Here is a 21175-nt window from a genome sequence, read left to right on the forward strand (position 1 = left end):
TGTGTCCTGACGAGGGGGCGGGGTCAGCTCTCCAATTAGCAATCAGCTGCTTGGGGGAATTTCAGGAAGCCATTTGCTGAAATACATACATGGAAATACACAAACCACAACACAGAAACTGGGGAACGTAACAGTGACTATGTTCCCAGCTGCCTTGAGATCATTGACAAGATCCTCCCGTGTAGTTCTGGGCTGATTCCTCACCGTTCTTATGATCATTGCAACTCCACGAGGTGAGATCTTGCATGGAGCCCCAGGCCGAGAGAGATTGACAGTTCTTTTGTGTTTCTTTCATTTGCGAATAATCGCACCAACTGTTGTCACCTTCTCACCAAGCTGCTTGGCGATGGTCCTATAGCCCATTCCAGCCTTGTGTAGCTCTACAATCTTGTCCCTGACATCCTTGGAGAGCTCTTTGTCTTGGCCATGGTGGAGAGTTTGGAATCTGATTGATTGATTGCTTCTGTGGACAGGTGTCTTTTATACAGGTAATAAACTGAGATTAGGAGCACTCCCTTTAAGAGTGCGCTCCTAATCTCAGCACGTTACCTGTATAAAAGACATCTGGGAGCCAGAAATCTTTCTGATTGAGAGGGGGTCAAATACTTATTTCCCTCATTAAAATGCAAATCAATTTAGAACATTTTTGACATGCGTTTTTCTGGATTTTTTTGTTGTTATTCTTTCTCTCACTGTTCAAATAAACCTACCATTAAAATTATAGACTGATCATTTCTTTGTCAGTGGGCAAATGTACAAAATCAGCAGGGGATCAAATACTTTTTTCCCTCACTGTAAAAGTATGGAATTTACAAATATGTAAGGGATTATCAACGAGGGGCTATACGTTTTATGGAAAATAATGAATGACATGAAAGCTGTGTTCCACAACACGCTAGCGAAGTGGAACTAACCTTCTACGGAGCTACAATATTTTCAAAAAGTCCCAAGTTGATTGTCCCTTTTATACCATGGCTATAATTTAACACATTTGCCACTACAAATGTGTTCATTTGCAGGTAGACGTGTTGAACATCCACTGAAGAAGCTATCAAGTTTACTAGATAGCTACATTAGTGGCCTTAGTAACCAAACAGACTTGCTACTGTAGTTTTGCTAATCAAACCATCAGTCCTAGCTTGCTATTATGAAAATCAAATTCAACAATGCCAGTAATGTTTTCAATTCGACTTTTACTTTCAAAAGAAGCTCAAACATTGAACATGTAAGAATTAACCAAAACCATTGAATTCTACCGTGCTGATTCGCCATCCATTATAGGAAATTATATACGGGTGGGTCTAATCCTGAATGCTGATTGGTTAAAATCGCATTCCGGCCGGTGTCTATTCCACAAGTTACCACCGGCTAAATCTATGACATTAAAATGCATATTTACTCTGTTCCATCTGACTGTGCAATCCACTGTCTCATCAGCCATGCCAGGCAATTTATAAACTAGATATCCACTATTAAAAGCATCTACACATTATCTCACATTTCTTTTACACCAACATTTCGTTTTCAACAGCGGAGATTTGCATAAACCTTGCTGTCTGTCTCTCTGACATTTGCAACATTGTTTCAATATTCAAATTCGATCTCCTGCTGTCCCATAGTAATGAACAAGTCGGGAGTCGGGACGAGACAGACAGGCAGGCAGCGTTTCTCAGCCAGTCGAAATCATGAATCAGCTGGCATAAGAAGTGCAGCTGAAAATGTCTTTCCAGCTTCAGTTTGAAGGGATTGTGTTAGCTGTGTTGTTGGCTAGCTCCTCTGAACAACAGTATCCTGACGAGTGAGCACATTTTCTATGCCAGGCGAAATTGATCCTCATTAGCTCTTTGTTATGAAAGTATCCAAATAAATGTCACTAGAAAACAGCTTAAACAAATGCAAATGGAGCTACTTTGCTGTTAGTCTGGCAGCACTTTTTGACGTGACTGTAGCCTCAGTTAGCCGTAGTTGGCTAGCTAGCAAGCAAGGGATAAGAACATTGCCAGTCAGTATGGCAATGGAACATTTAGAACGAACGACTGGGCACACAACAAAAAGACTGAATGACTGGGTCGCATCTCTGGCAACCGAACCAATAGAACGAACAACCAGCCGGTATGGGTAGCATCCCTAGATTTGTGTCGGGACTATATCTTGTGGAAGGATAAGATATTATGAATAAATTCATCAAAATCAAGGTTTTTATGAAAATATGTCAATCATTATTTGAATATGTTGGTAATCTGTATAAAAGTGATAATGCCCTCGAAGCTGGTGTTTGGAGGATATATTGGCACGGTTTGCCAACTCGACTTCGTCTTGGACTTAACTTCCCTGGGCTAGGTGGGACGCAACAGCCAGTGGAATCGTGTGGCGCGAAATACAAATACCTAAAAAATGCTATAACTTCAATTTCTGAAACATATGACTATTTTACACCAGTTTAAAGACAAGACTCTCGTTAATCTAACCACATTGTCCGATTTCAAAAAGGCTTTACAGCGAAAGCAAACCATTAGATTATGTCAGGAGAGTACCCTGCCAAAAATAATCACACAGCCATTTTCAAAGCAAGCATATATGTCACAAAAACCAAAACCACAGCTAAATGCAGCACTAACCTTTGATGATCTTCATCAGATGACACTCCTAGGACATTATGTTATACAATACATGCATGTTTTGTTCAATCAAGTTCATATTTATATCAAAAACCAGCTTTTTACATTAGCATGTAATGTTCAGAACTAGCATACCCACCGCAAACTTCCGGTGAATTTACTAAATTACTCATGATTAACGTTCACAAAATACATAACAATTATTTTAAGAATTATAGATACAGAACACCTTTATGCAATCGCGGTGTCCGATTTTAAAATAGCTTTTCGGCGAAAGCACATTTTGCAATATTCTGAGTACATAGCCCGGCCATCACAGCTAGCTATTTTGACACCCACCAAGTTTGGCCCTCACCAAACTCAGAATTACTATTAGAAAAATTGGATTACCTTTGCTGTTCTTCGTCAGAATGCACTCCCAGGACTTCTACTTCAACAACAAATGTTGTTTTGGTTCCAAATAATCAATAGTTATATCCAAATACCTCCGTTTTGTTTGTGCGTTCAGGGCACTATCCGAAGGGTGACGCGCGAGCGCATTTCGTGACAAAAAAATTCTAAATATTCCATTACCGTACTTTGAAGCATGTCAAACGCTGTTTAAAATACATTTTTATGCTATTTTTCTCGTAAAATAGCGATAATATTCCAACCGGGCGACGTTGTATTCATTCAAAGGCTGAAAGAAAAAAATGGAGAATTCTCATGAACGCGCATCTCCAGTGTCACTGTTCCCAGGCTGACCACTCACAAATTCTCCTGCTGTTCTTCGCCCAGAGACAGCAGACACCCCATTACACTTTCTGGCGCCTTCTGAGAGCCAATGGAAGCCTTAGAAAATGTCACGTTACAGCAGAGATGCTGTATTTTTGATAGAGATGCAACTGAAGGACAGCAAATTGTCAGACAGGGCACTTCCTGTATGGAATCTTCTCAGGTTTTGGCCTGCCATATGAGTTCTGTTATACTCACAGACACCATTCAAACAGTTTTAGAAACTTTAGAGTGTTTTCAATCCAAATCTACTAATTATGTGCATATTCTCGTTTCTGGGCAAGAGTAGTAACCAGTTTAAATCGGGTACGTTTTTTATCCGGCCGTGCAAATACTGCCCCCTAGCCCCAACAGGTTTTAACAACACCCGTGCCAATATATGCTCCAAACACTGGCTTCTCGGGCATTACCACTTAAATAATGCACACTCTAGAATGCCCTTAAAGCCAATACAATAATTCCATGGCATAATTAAGGCCAGAGGAGGTGTGGTATAAGGTGAATATGTAACACTCTTCGTCGTCAGACGATACAGAGAAATCATCGTCGGAGAAAGTGGACCAATACGCAGCGGGGTTATGTGTACTCATCTTCTTTATTACTGGATAAGAAGGCAAAACCGAAAACAAAATACGTACACAAGAAAAACACAATGACAACGACTAACAGGCTTGTAAGGCACACCGCTATACAAAGCATATAATCTCCCACACTAAACAAACCCACACACATACCTATATATAGGACTCTCAATCAGAGGAAAATAGAAACACCTGCCTCCAATTGAGAGTCCACACCCAAACCTAAACATAGAAAAACTAAACTAGACAGAACGTAGAAAATACAACCTAGAACATACCCAACACCCAGAACTAACAAATCACACACCCTAAACACAACCAACCACCCTGAACCAACCAAAACAAATACCCTCTGCCATGTCCTGACCAAACTACAATACAAATAATACCTAAATACTGGTCAGGACGTGACAGAATATACCACGGCTAAGGGTTGTTCTTACCATGACGCAACGCGGAGTGGCTGGACACAGCCCTTTGCCGTGGTACTGTATAATGGCCACACAGTTGAAGTCGGAAGTTTACATACACTTAGGTTGTAGTCATTAAAACTTATTTTTCAACCACTCCACAAATTTCTTGTTAACAAACAATTGTTTTGGCAAGTCAGTTAGGACATCTACTTTGTGCATGACACAAGTCATTTTTACAACAATTGTTTGCAGACAGATTATTTCACTTATAATTCAATGTATCACAATTCCAGTGGGTCAGAAGTTTACATACACTAAGTTGACTGTGCCTTTAAACAGCTTGGAAAATTCCAGAAAATGATGTCATGGCTTTAGAAGCTTCTGGTAGGCTAATTGACAACATTTGAGTTAATTGGAGGTGTACCTGTGGATGTATTTCAAGGCCTACCTTCACACTCAGTGCCTCTTTGCTTGACATCATGGGAAAATCTAAAGAAATCAGCCAAGATCTCAGAAAAAAATTATAGACCTTCACAAGTCTGGTTCATCGTTGGGAGCAATTTCCAAACGCCTGAAGGTACCACGTTCATCTGTACAAACAATAGTAGAGCAAGTATAAACACCATGGGACCACACAGCCGTCATACTGCTCAGAAAGGAGACGCGTTCTGTCTCCTGGAGATGAACGTACTTTGGTGCAAAAAGTGCATATCATTCCCAGAACAACAGCAAAGGACCTTGTGAAGATGCTGGAGGAAACAGGTACAAAAGTATCTATATCCACAGTAAAACGAGTCCTATATTGACATAACCTGAAAGCCCACTCAGCAAGGAAGAAGCCACTGCTCCAAAACCCCCATAAAAAAGCCAGACTACGGTTTGCAACTGCACATGGGGACAAATATCGTACTTTTCTGAGAAATGTCCTCTGTTTGGCCATAAGGACCATCGTTATGTTTGGAGGAAAAATGGGGACGCTTGCAAGCCAAAGAACACCATCCCAACCGTAAAGCATGGGGGTGGCAGCATCATGTTGTGGGGGTGCTTTGCTGCAGGAGGGACTGGTGCACTTCACAAAATAGATGAGGAAGGAAGGAAAATTATGCAGATTTATTGAAGCAACATCTCAAGACATCAGTCAGAAAGTTAAAGCTTGGTCGCAATTTAAAGGCAATGCTACCAAATACTAATTGAGTGTATGTAAACTTCTGACAGACTGGGAATGTGATGAAAGAAATAAAAGCTGAAATAAATCATTCTCTCTACTATTATTCTGACATTTCACATTCTTCAAATAAAGAAGTGATCCTAAATGACCTTAGACAGGGAATTTTTACTAGGATCAAATGTCAGGAATTGTGAAAAATTGAGTTTAAGGTGTATGTAAACTTCCGACTTCAACTGTATATCACAAGCCCCCAATGTGCCTTTTTGCTATTATAAACTGGTTACCAATGTAATTAGAGCAGTAACAATGTATGTTTCGTCATACTAGTGGTATACGGTCTGATATAACACAGCTGTCAGCCAATCAACATTCAGGGCTCGAATTATTCAGTTTTTAATTATAATTATAAAATTGCTTTAGTTCATTGTTACATGTTCTATGTTTGAGGATTCAATAAGTCTGTAAATATGTAATCGCATCTCTCTTCTTTCAAATGTTTTTTATTATAAAAATAATTATAAAATGGCTTTAGTTCATTCTTACATGTTCTATGTTTGAGCTGCTTTTGAAAGTAAAAGTTGAATTGAAAACATTATTGGCATGTTTTTATTCGATTGTCATAATAGCAAGCTAGGACTGATGGTTTGGTTAGTTAAACTTATCACATTTTAGGGAAGACCCAGATGTAGACAGTGTCGAAGTAACACAAGTGTATTACTAGAACAGGGGGCAGGCAAAACAACAGGTCAAGGGTAGGCAGAGGTCAGTAATCCAGTGTGGCGTGACAAGGTAAAGAACGGCAGGCAGGCTCAGTGTCAGGAAAGGAAGAACGGTCAAAACCGGGAAAACTAGAAAACAGGAACTAGAAATAGACAGGAACAATGGGAAAAACGCTGGTAGGCTTGACGAACACAACGAACTGGCAACAGACAAACAGAGAACACAGGTATAAATACACTGGGGATAATGCGGAAGATGGGTGACACCTGGAGGGGGTGGAGACAAGCATAAAGACAGGTCAGGGTGTGACAAAACTACCAAGTCTGTTGGGTTACTAAGGCAACTACTGTAGCTATCTAGTAAACTTGCTAGCTACTGTAATTCAGTGGATGTTGAACACATGTCTACCTGCAAATGAACACAATTCTAGCAGCAAATGTGTTAAATTATAGAGCCTTGAATGCTGATTGGCGGGTTTAACAACAATTTTCTTTTTACTCATGTAATTACGTTGGAAACCAGTTTATTATCACAATTAGGCACCTCGGGGGGTTGTGGTATATGGCCAATATACCACGGCTAATGGCTGTATCCAGGCACTCCGCATTGTGTTGTGCACAAGAACAGCCCTTAGAAACAATATTGCTAATGTCGGAGAGACATTAGCAATAGGTTTATACAAATCTCCGCTGTTGAAAATGAAATGTCTAGATTATTTTAATAGCTTATAAGTTGCCTGGCTGAATTTATGAGACAGTGGATTGCGCCTCAGATGGAACAGAGTAAATAGGCATTTTAACATCATAGATTTAGCCGGTTGGAATGCGGTTTTAACCAAACAGCATTCCGGATTAGACCCACCCGTTGTATAACAGACCGTATACCATAGTTATGACAAAACAATTATTTTAACTGGACTAATTACTTTGGTCAACCAGTTTATAATTGCAATAAAGCACATTAGGGTTTAAGGTATGTGGCCAATGCTATATCCAGGCACTCCACGTTGTGTCGTGCTCAAGAACAGCCCTTAGCCGTGGTATATTGGCCATAGTATGCAAAACTTTAATAACTTTAGGTATCCAATTTTGGGAAATCAACTGACAAATACATTTGTTATTTGTTAGGGGAATGGTTATCTGTTCTTTTGACGGGGTTATGGCCATTGCTATATCATTGCATGTTCATAAACCTGAACTTTTACCCATTCCATGCTTCACAACATCAATATATCTGTATTCATAACTAAGTCTTCTGCAAACACAGTAATGTGCCTTAATAACATAACTTAGCATATCTTATTGAGTGAAGGTTAGTCATTAAGGGGTTTAAAGAAACTGTGGGTTGGAACATGTCAAAACATCATGTCAATATCACAGATGAATGCCGGTTTATTTAGTTTAGAAGATACATCTTTTTCCATAATCCTTAAAATATACGAGAAATAGCGATCACATTTCTTTAACTATTTAAAAAATGTATTCATAGGTTAAGTAATGGAATTTTTGAAAAGCACTTTTATGAAAATCGATTCTTAGTCTTTCACAAACCTAGGATGCTTTACATGTATAATGAACCTGTTCAACATTGGTGATCAAAAACCAAAATTAAGAGAAATAAATCTTCTTAGGACCATCTACCCTTCATCTACTGTTAGCATTTGTCCTACGGGAGATGGCCAGCTATTAATTTAAGAGGTATGTCTCTTAAATTACAAATTGCTTTCTGGACTGTGCTTTCTGTGATGCTATGGCATTAGTTTAAACTTTTTCCACAAATATTTAATCCTAGCATTGACTGGCAATGTTGCCAGACCTCACGACGGGTTTTTACAGTTATTACAAGCATTTCTCTGTCCATAGCACTTTGGATTATTCAAGATTATGTTGTAATCCGTTTAATCCTCATTGCATTAAGATTTCAGTCAAAATACTGGAACAGTAAAGTACCACTCAGCAGCAATGAAGTCTTAAGCATGTTAGGTGATTGGGGAAGCTGTCTTAATTTCCCTTTCTCTTATTTATTCTGTGAGAAAAGTCTACATTGTCAATAGACCGATGAGCAACAGTTCCATTTGCTCACAGCAGTGACAATGGAATATTTCAAAAGGACACATCCCTCTCATCCAAATCACTATGACAAACACATATTTACCAAACTCGAAGAAATCACAGAGAGACAAACCAAAGAAAGAAGGAATATCACGCTGAGGGAAAACTCATGAAACACACTGGGTATGAAAGAGTACAAAATGATCCTTAAAACTTTCTGAGGAAAATGTGTTGACGCCAGAAGAGCACCCCCTGTTTCTGTTCGATCGTAACCTCTGACGTTTTATCATTTCTCCAGCACCACTGATATTCTCCTTCTGTACTGATTGTACAACCCATATCTCTGCCCCATGCATGTCCTGCTGAGACTAAGAGTGTCTCCAGCCAGGCTTTGCATCTCTCTGCTCTTCTCCTCAAAGACAAATTGATAATAGACTACAGTCTCTGGACCACACTCTGTCCAACATTTCCCAACTCTAATACAACCATTGTCTGCCTTGGCTGTCAGGCTTGCCGTATTCCTTATTCTGTCTTTGGCTAATGTCTACAGTTGAAGTCGGAGGTTTACATACACCTTAGCCAAATACATTTAAACTCAGTTTTTCACAATTCCTGACATTTAATCCTAATAAAAATTCCCTGTTTTAGGTCAGTTAGGATCACCACTTTATTTTAAGAATGTGAAATGACATGAATAATAGTAGAGAGAGAGATTTATTTCAGCTTTTATTTCTTTCATCACGTTTCCAGTGGGTCAGAAGTTTACATACACTCAATTAGTATTTGGTAGCACTGCCTTTAAATTGTTTAACTTGGGTCAAATGTTTCGGCTAGCCTTCCACAAGCTTCCCACAATAAGTTGGGTGAATTTTGGCCCGTTCCTCCTGACAGAGCTGGTGTAACTGAGTCAAATTTGTAGGCCTCCTTGCTCGCACACGCTTTTTCAGTTCTGTCCACAAATGTTCTATGGGATTGAGGTCAGGGCTTTGTGATGACCACTCCAATACCTTGACTTTGTTGTCCTTAAGCCATTTTTTCCACAACTTTGGAAGTGTGCTTGGGGTCATATTACATTTGGAAGACCCATTTGCAACCAAGCTTTAACTTCCTGACTGATGTCTTGAGATGTTGCTACAATATATCCACATAATTTTCTTTTCTCATGATGCCATCTATTTTGTGAAGTACATCAGTCCCTCCTGCAGCAAAGCACCCCCACAACATGATGCTGCCACCTCCGTGCTTCATGGTTGGGATGGTGTTCTTCGGCTTGCAAGCATCCCCCTTTTTCCTCCAAACATAACAATGGTCATTATGGCCAAACAGTTCTATTTTTGTTTCATCAGACCAGAGGACATTTCTCAGAAAAGTACGATATTTGTCCCCATGTGCAGTTGCAAACCATAGTCTGGCTTTTTTATGGTGGTTTTGGAGCAGTGGCTTCTTCCTTGTTGAGTGGCCTTTCAGGTTATGTCAATATAGGACTCGTTTTACTGTGGATATAGATACTTTTGTACCTGTTTCCTCCAGCATCTTCACAAGGTCCTTTGCTGTTCTGGGATTGAAGCGAACTTTTCGCACCAAAGTACGTTCATCTCTTGGAGAGAGAACGTGTCTCCTTCCTGAGCGGTATGGCGGCTGCGTGGTCCCATGGTGTTTATACTTGCGTACTATTGTTTGTACAGATGAACGTGGTACCTTCAGGCGTTTGGAAATTGCTCCCAACGATGAACCAGACTTGTGGAGGTCTACAATTTTTTTCTGAGGTCTTGGCTGATTTCTTTAGATTTTCCCATGATGTCAAGCAAAGAGGCACTGAGTGTGAAGGTAGGCCTTGAAATACATCCACAGGTACACCTCCAATTGACTCAAATTATGTCAATTAGCCTATCAAAAGCTTCGAAAGCCATGACATCATTTTCTAGAATTTTCCAAGCTGTTTAAAGGCACAGTCAACTTAGTGTATGTAAACTTCTGACCCACTGGAATTGTAATACATTACATTATAAGTGAAATCTGTCTGTAAACAATTGTTGTAAAAATTGCTTGTGTCATGCACAAAGTAGATGTCCAAACCGACTTGCCAAAACAATTGTTTGTTAACAAGAACTTTGTGGAGTGGTTGAAAAATGACTTTTAATGAATCCAACCTAAGTGTATGTAAACTTCCGACTACAACTGTATATACTCTATGACATGAATGCACATGCAGATATTATACACTGCTCAAAAAAATAAAGGGAACACTTAAACAACACAATGTAACTCCAAGTCAATCACACTTCTGTGAAATCAAACTGTCCACTTAGGAAGCAACACTGATTGACAATACATTTCACATGCTGTTGTGCAAATGGAATAGACAACAGGTGGAAATTATAGGCAATTAGCAAGACACCCCCAATAAAGGAGTGGTTCTGCAGGTGGGGACCACAGACCACTTCTCAGTTCCTATGCTTCCTGGCTGATGTTTTGGTCACTTTTGAATGCCGGCGGTGCTTTCACTCTAGTGGTAGCATGAGACGGAGTCTACAACCCACACAAGTGGCTCAGGTAGTGCAGCTCATCCAGAATGGCACATCAATGCGAGCTGTGGCAAGAAGGTTTGCTGTGTCTGTCAGTGTAGTGTCCAGAGCATGGAGGCGCTACCAGGAGACAGGCCAGTACATCAGGAGGCGTGGAGGAGGCCGTAGGAGGGCAACAACCCAGCAGCAGGACCGCTACCTCTGCCTTTGTGCAAAGAGGAGCAGGAGAAGCACTGCCAGAGCCCTGCAAAATGACCTCCAGCAGGCAACAAATGTGCATGTGTCTGCTCAAACGGTCAGAAACAGACTCCATGAGGGTGGTATGAGGGCCCGACGTCCACAGGTGGGGGTTGTGCTTACAGCCCAACACCGCGCAGGATGTTTGGCATTTGCCAGAGAACACCAAGATTGGCAAATTCGCCACTGGCACCCTGTGCTCTTCACAGATGAAAGCAGGTTCACACTGAGCACATGTGACAGACGTGACAGAGTCTGGAGACGCCGTGGAGAACGTTCTGCTGCCTGCAACATCCTCCAGCATGACCGGTTTGGCGGTGGGTCAGTCATGGTGTGGGGTGGCATTTCTTTGGGGGGCCGCACAGCCCTCCATGTGCTCGCCAGAGGTAGCCTGACTGCCATTAGGTACCGAGATGAGATCCTCAGACCCCTTGTGAGACCATATGCTGGTGCGGTTGGCCCTGGGTTCCTCCTAATGCAAGACAATGCTAGACCTCATGTGGCTGGAGTGTGTCAGCAGTTCCTGCAAGAGGAAGGCATTGATGCTATGGACTGGCCCGCCCATTCCCCAGACCTGAATCCAATTGAGCACATCTGGGACATCATGTCTCGCTCCATCCACCAACACCACGTTGCACCACAGACTGTCCAGGAGTTGGCGGATGCTTTAGTCCAGGTCTGGGAGGAGATCCCTCAGGAGACCATCCGCCACCTCATCAGGAGCATGCCCAGGCGTTGTAGGGAGGTCATACAGGCATGTGGAGGCCACACACACTACTGAGCCTCATTCTGACTTGTTTTAAGGACATTACATCAAAGTTGGATCAGCCTGTAGTGTGGTTTTCCACTTTAATTTTGAGTGTGACTCCAAATCCTGACCTCCATGTGTTGATACATTGGATTTCCATTGATTATTTTTGTGTGATTTTGTTGTCAGCACATTCAACTATGTAAAGAAAAAAGTATTTAATAAGATTATTTCTTTCATTCAGATCTAGGATGTGTTGTTTAAGTGTTCCCTTTATTTTTTTGAGCAGTATATTTGTTTCCTTAAACATTCTTGGATGCACTATGCAAAGAGATCTACTTTAAGTCACTGATGTAATATTCATCAATTTAAATGAAGTGAGTATAATGAGTAAGCATTTCACGGTAAAGTCTACACCTGTTGTATTCGACGCATGTAACAAATAAAATGTGAATTTGAGAGTGAGAGGAAAGGGAATCCATGGACTAGCCAGAGGGTCTATCAGATGGCGGTGATATACATCAATGAGCAGGAAGGAGCAGGATTAGTTTGGAGGGAGTTTGACATCACCCTGGCCTGGCCCTAACATGATTACTGATGCTCTGTTGATCTGCATATTTCTCGCTACAAAACAAGTGCACATTTGGCTTCCAGAAATGTTTTTTTTTCTTCAGCCAATCTCTAATAGCTACTTCTGTGTATGCGAAGGGGGGGGGGGGGGGGGAAAGAGCTTGGAGCTTAATTAAAGGGTTGGACGGTGGTTGGGTGTTTGTGGTCGGAGCTGAAACGTCATATTGTATAACATCTCCTTCTTTACCCTGGAAACAATACAGAAAAGGGATGAAGATCTTACGTGGAGGATATCTTGTCTTAACGCTACAGGCTAATAGTGTCGTTACATACTCATACTGATAACACCAGCAGGCAGAACTCAACAGCCAGTATAGTACACTGTGAGAGGTTGTCACAGATCCCTCTAGAACTTTCATTGCACACACCTGGCCCCTATTTCCACTGATTATATTTGTACATATGTGCCCTTTGTTCACCATGGTGCTGTCGATTATTGTTCCAATGTCCGTTGGTGCGTGTGAGTACCTGTGCTGTGTGTTTTGGCTTTCGTGCCATTGTGGATTGCGCAGATGATTACGGGTCTCGTCCTGTGGGTTAATCATTGTGCGCGTGTGTATTTTTTCGAGGTACTCCTCGCTCTTTTGTTTTGGTTTCAACCCTGTGTTTTTGTTATGTGTTTGTTTGGTCATCGTCCCCGTGCCCTTACACGGCGCGCCGTAATTTGGGGTATAATTTAAAAAAAATATTACGCATTCCTGCGCCTGTCTCCCGAATCATTGTTACCAATGTGACAGAGGTTGGGTGTGGACTTTGAAGTGTTTTGAACAGACCATCCCATGTAGCTCAAATGTGGTTTATAATTAATAAGTTTGACCTGGGAACTATAAGTATTTCAAAGCAAAGTGTTGCACATTACTGCATGTTATGTTTAGAATTTCTGTTGACGAAACAAGGGATAAACCGGACCTAAATTGCACAGCAGTTGAGTCCCAAATATAACATTCATGCGACCATTATCACGGATTTAAAAAATATATATTTCCATAGAAAACCAATGACTTTTCAGAGACATTTGTGTGTGTACCATCACTGTTTCTCTCCTGTTGACATTGCAACATAGAGAGAGAACCTTGGAGCCAGCCAGAACTCTCTCTGACTCAGGACTTGTTGTCCCGGGAGAAAAGTAGGTTACAGTTTGCTTTTAGGACATGTACAGTCACCCGCATGACCCTGGCTGGGTTCCTAGTCCCAGACCCCCACAGCAGATTGGCCCTTATCCCCTTTCTCCCCTTCAGCCTGACTGGCCTGGCCTGTAGGCCACAACCACCGGTCAGAGTGCACTGGCTGCCTAGAGTGGCTTTCACATAACTACAAACTCAAACATGGACCCTAGCTGTCTTTATACAGAAGTGACATGTTGTTTTTCTCCTTTTGAACCTAGACTAGTAGCCGTGCGGCTGGGGCTTGTCTCGAGTCCCTGACTTCCATCCAGTGGCGGTGAACAATCTCCATTTTGGAGGCACTGATTGTCTGTTGTAGTCAATGATTCATTTCTCTGCATGAGGATGAGAGGGTTTGATTGGATTATGACAAGGGCCTGTTGTTGTGAGCTTGGGACAAAGTTAGTTGATAATACGTCTGATGTTTGTCTCTTGTCCGGTGACCTATTTCAGGAGTTGACTTACGTAGGTTACACAGCTCAGTAGACGTATTACCTAAATGTTCTACAGACAAAGTTTAATCATGTCGGAGAGAGGGATCTTCATTGAGATAACACTGGGAGGATATGTGAGAGTATAGGTTATATATCAGTATTTTTGTTTGAACTGAGCTTCCAATATCCAGAGAGATTTGCAGGGAACACTGTCTAAAAATGTTGATGTTACTTGCCAAAGTACTAGTTTTCTTTAGTTTACATAAGCCTTAGTATACACATGCCATAACACAGGAATATTTTTGTCAATAGACATATACAAAACACTTTTTAGCCCAGCACAAGGGACTATGAGAAAGTGTCCAATGTTTTAAAGAGGTCGGCTCTCTCAGTCTCTCTGTTAAAAACAATGGGCCAGTTGAAATCCCTCTTGAGTCGAAATATCCACTTTTTGCCGCGTGTCCCAGGACAGTGTGTTTACCCTTGTTCAGCTGGAGTCCTCAGACCTACCTCACTCTAAACCTGCGCTGCAGGACAAATAAACAGGAAGACCACAGGCACTTGGAGACGAGCCACACATACAGCGCTCCAAACCAGAATTCACAATGCCCAGTCTATGTGGTTTTGGGAAAGGTTCCAGAAAAAGGAATAAACTACTAATCCATAAAAAGGCATATTGGTTATATGATACACCACTTAGGTACCATTTGAAAAGGCCTTAACATTTTATAATCTCTCCTTTTTGGTCGATCTGGCCTTTAGTTTAATAAAAGTTTAAGAACAGAGTATTTAACAGTAGGGTTCACATCATAAAAGAGCAAAATAAATATTGCGTAAGAGACATCCATCTTTCATCCTACTGTAGATTCTAAAGACATAAGAACATTTAGGTGGTTTCTATGTCATTCTCAAATAGACTAAATCTGTTAGAAAACAGAGGAAAATAGATAGAAATAATAAATACAAAATTACCAAACAGACACCAAGCTCTCCTAGAAAAATTAAAAACAAAAGGCTAAAAGATGAGGCTCAGTATGCAGAATCCTCTGTTGTGCGTGTAATAACAACGAGCGATACATGACTGAGAAACCTTTGTAAAACTATGCAAAAATAATTTCATAAATTAAAAACAATTCTTCACTTGCGTCCTAATCTTGTATGAAGTTTTTCACACACGCATGAATTGAAATCCAATAGCTGATGGTATTTCTTTGGAATGAAAGACGTGTCAAACGATTGTACTTTGTTATGAAATCATCTTCTTTAATGTGAAACAATTGTAGGAAATGCCATTTGAAATGGTCATTTGAAACTTTCTCTGTTTCCTGTGGCTAGAAAACATCTCTTTGAAGAAAGGGCCAAATAACAGGCACTGGAAAATAAAACAGAAAAATAACTTTTAAATGCCCCATGATTGGTCTTCTGTGTTCTCCTACAACTGTTAGAAATTAATAATATAACGAGCATGAAAGAATCAGACAGCATCCCAAATCGCACCCTATTCACTTTATGGTGCACTACTTTTGACCAAGGCCCTGGTCAAAAGTAGTACACTATTTAGGGGAAAGGGTGCCATTTTGAATGCAACTTCAATCTTCAAAGGTACACTGCCTTTATCCCTATGCGTTTTGGAGCAACTGAAGTTACAGAATGCATGTGGAAGTCATAAAGATACGTCTAGCTCTGAGGAGATTAGGGAGATTACAGTCTACGGAGATTACAGAGGGGTCCATACATTCCATAACCATGTGCCTCCTCCATCCTGCTACTTTACCAACCACAGCTGGCAGATGGACTAGTGACAGATACAGTGATAATAATTGAAAATGTACAGTTTTCAAAGGAGGCCCGTTAAGAGTTAAGACAAGAATTACATGAGAAACCTGTCTCAGCGTGGTCATGTGGTCGGAATTACACGGTTCCGCGTTTAGAACGATTCCACAACCCACCAATCAATATCAACACCAATGGACATTAATCTATGTGGAATTCCAGAAGAGCTATATCAAATTAAGCCATAAATACAGATTTGATACAATGCTTAATAAATCCACACAATGTTGCATGCTGTTGAAATGGCTGTGACCCGGCATTAGGTGATTTATACGACTGCTGTGGACACACCAGCTTTGCTGCGAGGCAAAGGGGAAGAGAAATATTTTACATTTAAATAAACACAGGGAAAAAGCTTGTAAAAAACACTTCTTTTGCAATATAAACAGGTTTTTCATATAAACTCTGTATACATACACAACGGTCTCAGCTGGAGCAGTTCAGGTCTTAGCTCTCTAATATTACAAACATAGCAGTGATGTCGTTATCACTCACTCTGACCCCAGCGTAAATACTATTCGTGATTTCATAAAGGTAACAATTGAGGTTGTATATTATATGATTGAACAGCTTAATTTACACAAAAAACTCCATTAAACTTTTGCTCAAAATATTTAGATTTCGTTCAGCATAAATATAACACATAGTCTCACAGCTTTGGCATTGTTTGGAGGAGAGAGAGAACTTGGTAACTTTATAAATGAGAGTTTGTGACAGGTGGCAATGCAAAAATTGGTAGAGTCCATGTACACAATGAATAGGGAAAGGTAAATATTAAGCTAAAACAGCGTGGATATATGGATGCTTGGAAGCAGATCCCCCAAAGATTGTGCGCAGTATCAACTGATTTTAGAACCTAGAAATGACTGGAGCTTTCATTTTTCAGTTAAACAACAGAGACATGTTGTATACCTCAACATTACTGCACTGACAGCAACCATGGAGGTCAGTAAGTGTAAAAAATGAGAGATTTCGCAAAGGCTGAGAAATCATGGGTATGTTCTCATGCTCTTGTCTTGCAACACACACACACACACACACACACACACACACACACACACACACACACACACACACACACACACACACACACACACACACACACACACACACACACACACACACACACACACACACACACACACTGGACAGAAACACTTCTCCACCACTGTCATATGTGGGGTAACTGTACATGAGCGTGGGCCGAGGAATAGGACTTGAGCCTGACACTGGTTTCATGGTGCCTGGTCTCTGTAATGAACAGGGCTGAAAGTGACTTAAAACACGTGTGTGTAAGGCTGGTGGCTGTTGGACCTCTCACAAAGGGGAGATCAATACGGGGAGGCTTTGATAATTGCCCTGCGGTTCATTAAAAGTGTAAAGACGAGCTCATCCTTGAGGAGGTGTGTGTGTGGGCGTACGAACGCGCGTTTACGTGCGTGCTTATGTGTGCGTGCGTGCGTGTCGCTGTCGCGAAAGCACCACATCAGAGCGCTGGCTACACTGCGGATTAAAGTCATACACTTAAACTTCTCTACCCGACGACCACACTGGTAAACATTCTGATTGGCTTTTGAAGGGATGAGCTTCTCGGAACCTCGGAATCAAAGCCTGTTAATTTGCTCGTTTGGAATTTGACAGCAGTAGAAAGGAGAGGAACCTGACAGAGGACACTATGGCGGTGTCAACTTAAACACTATGTGATGTGACACTATGTTGGGTTTGGATGTGGTTAATCATCTCACATGGGCCTTCATTCAGGAAAATATTGTTTCTACCACAGTCTGCGTCCCAAATAAGTGTATTACTAGTTAACGAGCTTAGAATGAATCGCTTAGATCAATCAGAAGCAGTTTTGTAATATTATATTTCAAATCTTGCATTTAAATTGCATATTAATAAAAAATCTAATATATATTCCATGACTGAAATGAAGTTAAAAAAAATGTAAGTCTGATCCGTTTTTGAATGGCTAATGCTCAGGTGTTGCTAGTGTTACTCCTGAGAACTTCAGTAGCATTTTACTTCAGTAAATATGTAGGGTACCAATGTATTTATTGCCACACTTGCCCCTCGTCACTTGCCAGGCCATCATAAGAATTTGTTCTTCACTGACTTGCCTTGTTAAAGGAAGGTGAAATAAAAAGAAAACCAGGGAGGTGTCAACCATACTGTAAAGTAAGATGTACTGTAATACTTAAAGACTGAAGCAGACCCTTTTCAGAGAGCGAAGTGTAATGTCATGTATTGATCAGAGGTCTGGAGTTTCTGTGTCAGCCATCATTTACATTCCCTCATTTTACAGAGCTTACTTGTTCTATCTGTTTACTGTGGCAGTATGGGAGAATGTCTGTGTGTGTGTGTGCCCGTGTGTGTGCCCGTGTGTGTGTGTGTGTGTCCGTGTGTGCCCATGTGTGTGTGTGTGTGAGTGTGCCCGTGTTTGCCTGTGTGTGTGTGTGTGTGTGCCCGTGTGTGCCCGTGTGTGTGTGTGTGTGTGTGTGTGTGTGTGTGTGTGTGTGTGTGTGTGTGTGTGTGTGTGTGTGTGTGTGTGTGTGTGTGTGGCCGGATGTGCCAGGAATACACGTCTCACAGACACCCAGGTGGATTTCCTAACTTTCTGGAAATTAATGTAACAGATCTACATGTTCGACAGCCTGGTGGACTGACTGGCTGTTGACTGTAAGCACTCATATAATGCATCATTCATCTTCCCCTCGATCGCCCTCCCGACCCCCTCTCCCACTCTCCCTCTCTCAAACTGACCTAACAAAACTGGTGTGTACTTCTGTCTGTCTGTTTGCCATCGACCGAGTGAGCAAACAGGCAAATAAGATACAGTTTAGCATATGCCTTCCCACCTCTCCCCTCTCACCGGCACCTATTTGTCAGTATATTGCCTCATCTCGTAGTGTGTACTCCTGCATGTTAGTCTAAACCACTATTTATTCATTCACTGTATTTTTCCAATGAATTCCCGAATCTCAGTATTAGCAAACATGACTGTGTTAGGTGACAACCCCCCCACTGCGCACACACACACACACACACACACACACACACACACACACACACACACACAACACACACACACACACACACACACACACACACACACACACACACACACACACACACATTCAAACAGAGAGTGCATGGTGACTGTATGTTATGTACCAGGGGTATGTTCCTGCGCCCATCGTCCACGGCAGGGGTTATTGATAGTGACGTGCGCTTGCAGTGCACCTTCCCAGTCGCCTGTCAGCCAGATGTGTGCTGGCAGGTCTGGCCCAGCCCCCCCTCCCCCACACACCCCCTGACAGCTCCCACACAGCAGGGAGGTTGAGGGGGACACATTGTCAGACACCCAGGCCCCCCGCATCCTTCCCCCAGCCCTGCAATGTCACGGCAGACAGCTCGCGGCTTCGCTCCCCTCAGCTCCCCTCACCCCAGCCTGACTAGCAGAGGTGAGCCAGTGTGTTTTTTTTTCTTTTTCTGACTGCTGTTGCTACAAGGTGAGTTGGCATGCCTCCCCGGGTTAGCTTCTATTTGAGGATACCCAGGTCTGTCACAATGGGTCTTTTTTTTCTCTCCATCCCACTCTCCTCATCCCCCTCTCCTCCTCCTCCTCCTCTCTCTCTCTCTCTCTCTCTTTCCTCTAGCCCCCAGGACCAGGATGAACCATTTCACTGGGAGCTTTACATCACTGTCTGTTTCCACTGTGGCGTTTAGGAGACATATCTCCCCCTAAATAGCTTGTTTAACGCTAGCGTTTCCAGAAGGTGTTTCGGTGTTTCATCCCCCACCACCACTCGTGTCCCCGGTCCTCTCAACGGTAATGAATTAGCTCATGGCTGGGGGGGGGGGGGGGGGGGGGCTACAGGGGAACATGACTGCACAAACCATGGGTTTGTGGCTGTGAAATTACCTGACACAGCTGCATGGCTTTTACAGAGACAGGTGCTTCCCTGTTTCCCTGTCTGTCTGTGGCAGCTCAGCTGTGGGGTTTGTAGGTGGTTTTGTCATAGAAAGGGTCTGCTTTCACAGTGGCTACATAACATCAAGCTGTTGTACACACACAGTTTGTAGCTTATGACTGATGTACCTACAACACAGTTGACAGAACCATTGGGATACAAAATATATTTTATATATTGTATGAGTAACTCAGGGTTTGTGTGTGTATGGTGTGTGTCTGTGAGGCCAAAATGCTTTATCAGAAAAGTGCGCCGGCGTGGGAGTGGTCAGAGAGAGCAATTGCTAACATGTGTCAGAAAGGCCCTGATGGTAAATGGATCATAAGTATTAATCAGAGAGGTCTTCAAAGGGTTACAGACAATAAGGTCTGTATCTAGACCCATTCATCACACAGAGGAAATTACAGTGGGATAACATCTAGTCCTGTCCGTATCTTACTGCTGTGGGATAATTTCCACTGATAAGGGCTGTAGTTTCCTGCTCTGTTCTATCCCTCATCGGGAGGCTGGCTAGAGGTTCCACTGGTCTGGTCTGGTCTGGTCTAGTCTGTTTTGGTCTGGTCTGGTCACACTGTCTGTCAGGTAGTCCCAGAACTGACTGCAGCAGCCCAGTCCACCATACCAAACGTGGGTTCGAGTAGTATTTGTTTTTATTTCAAACACGTATTGCAGCGCTTGATCGAGCTTCCCTGGCACAATGGAACCAATTAAATAGTCCCAAAAATACAAACCTCTATGATGTAGCTCTTCAGGCAGACCCAATCAAACTCTAAAAGTATTTCAATGATAACAAATACTATTTGAACCCAGGACCGCACCATTATCCATGCTCTGTGGCCTGATGGTTGAGCATTATGCTATTCTTGTTGTTAAATCAGTGCTCCAGTCAACCAGTCATCCAGTTACTGTATATCAAACACATTTGAATGTGCATTGCAAATAAGGCAAGATTAAATTATTATTGAGCTCTTATTAAAATGTTAAGATTTTCTCTACAACTAACTGGCTGATGGTAAAGTGTCCTGGGGGCTATCAGGATGTTTTCTGTTTCTTGGAGTATTATTATGACTCCAGAGTAACCTACTGTTAAAATGGGGACAAACATAGTTAGCTGTTCCTAATGAGAGAAGAGCTAAGGGAACTCGGTTCTATACTGGGATAGAACCAAGGACTGCAGGCGTGATGACATTGCAATACACCATAATAATATACGCCATTTAGCAGATCATTTTATCCAAAGTGACTTACAGGATGTATGTATGCATACATTTTACTCATCTGTGGTCCCGGGAATCGAATCCACTAT

This window comes from Salmo salar, chromosome 16, assembly GCF_965601325.2.
Source record: "Salmo salar chromosome 16, fSalSal1, whole genome shotgun sequence".
In the NCBI taxonomy this organism is placed as follows: domain Eukaryota; kingdom Metazoa; phylum Chordata; class Actinopteri; order Salmoniformes; family Salmonidae; genus Salmo; species Salmo salar.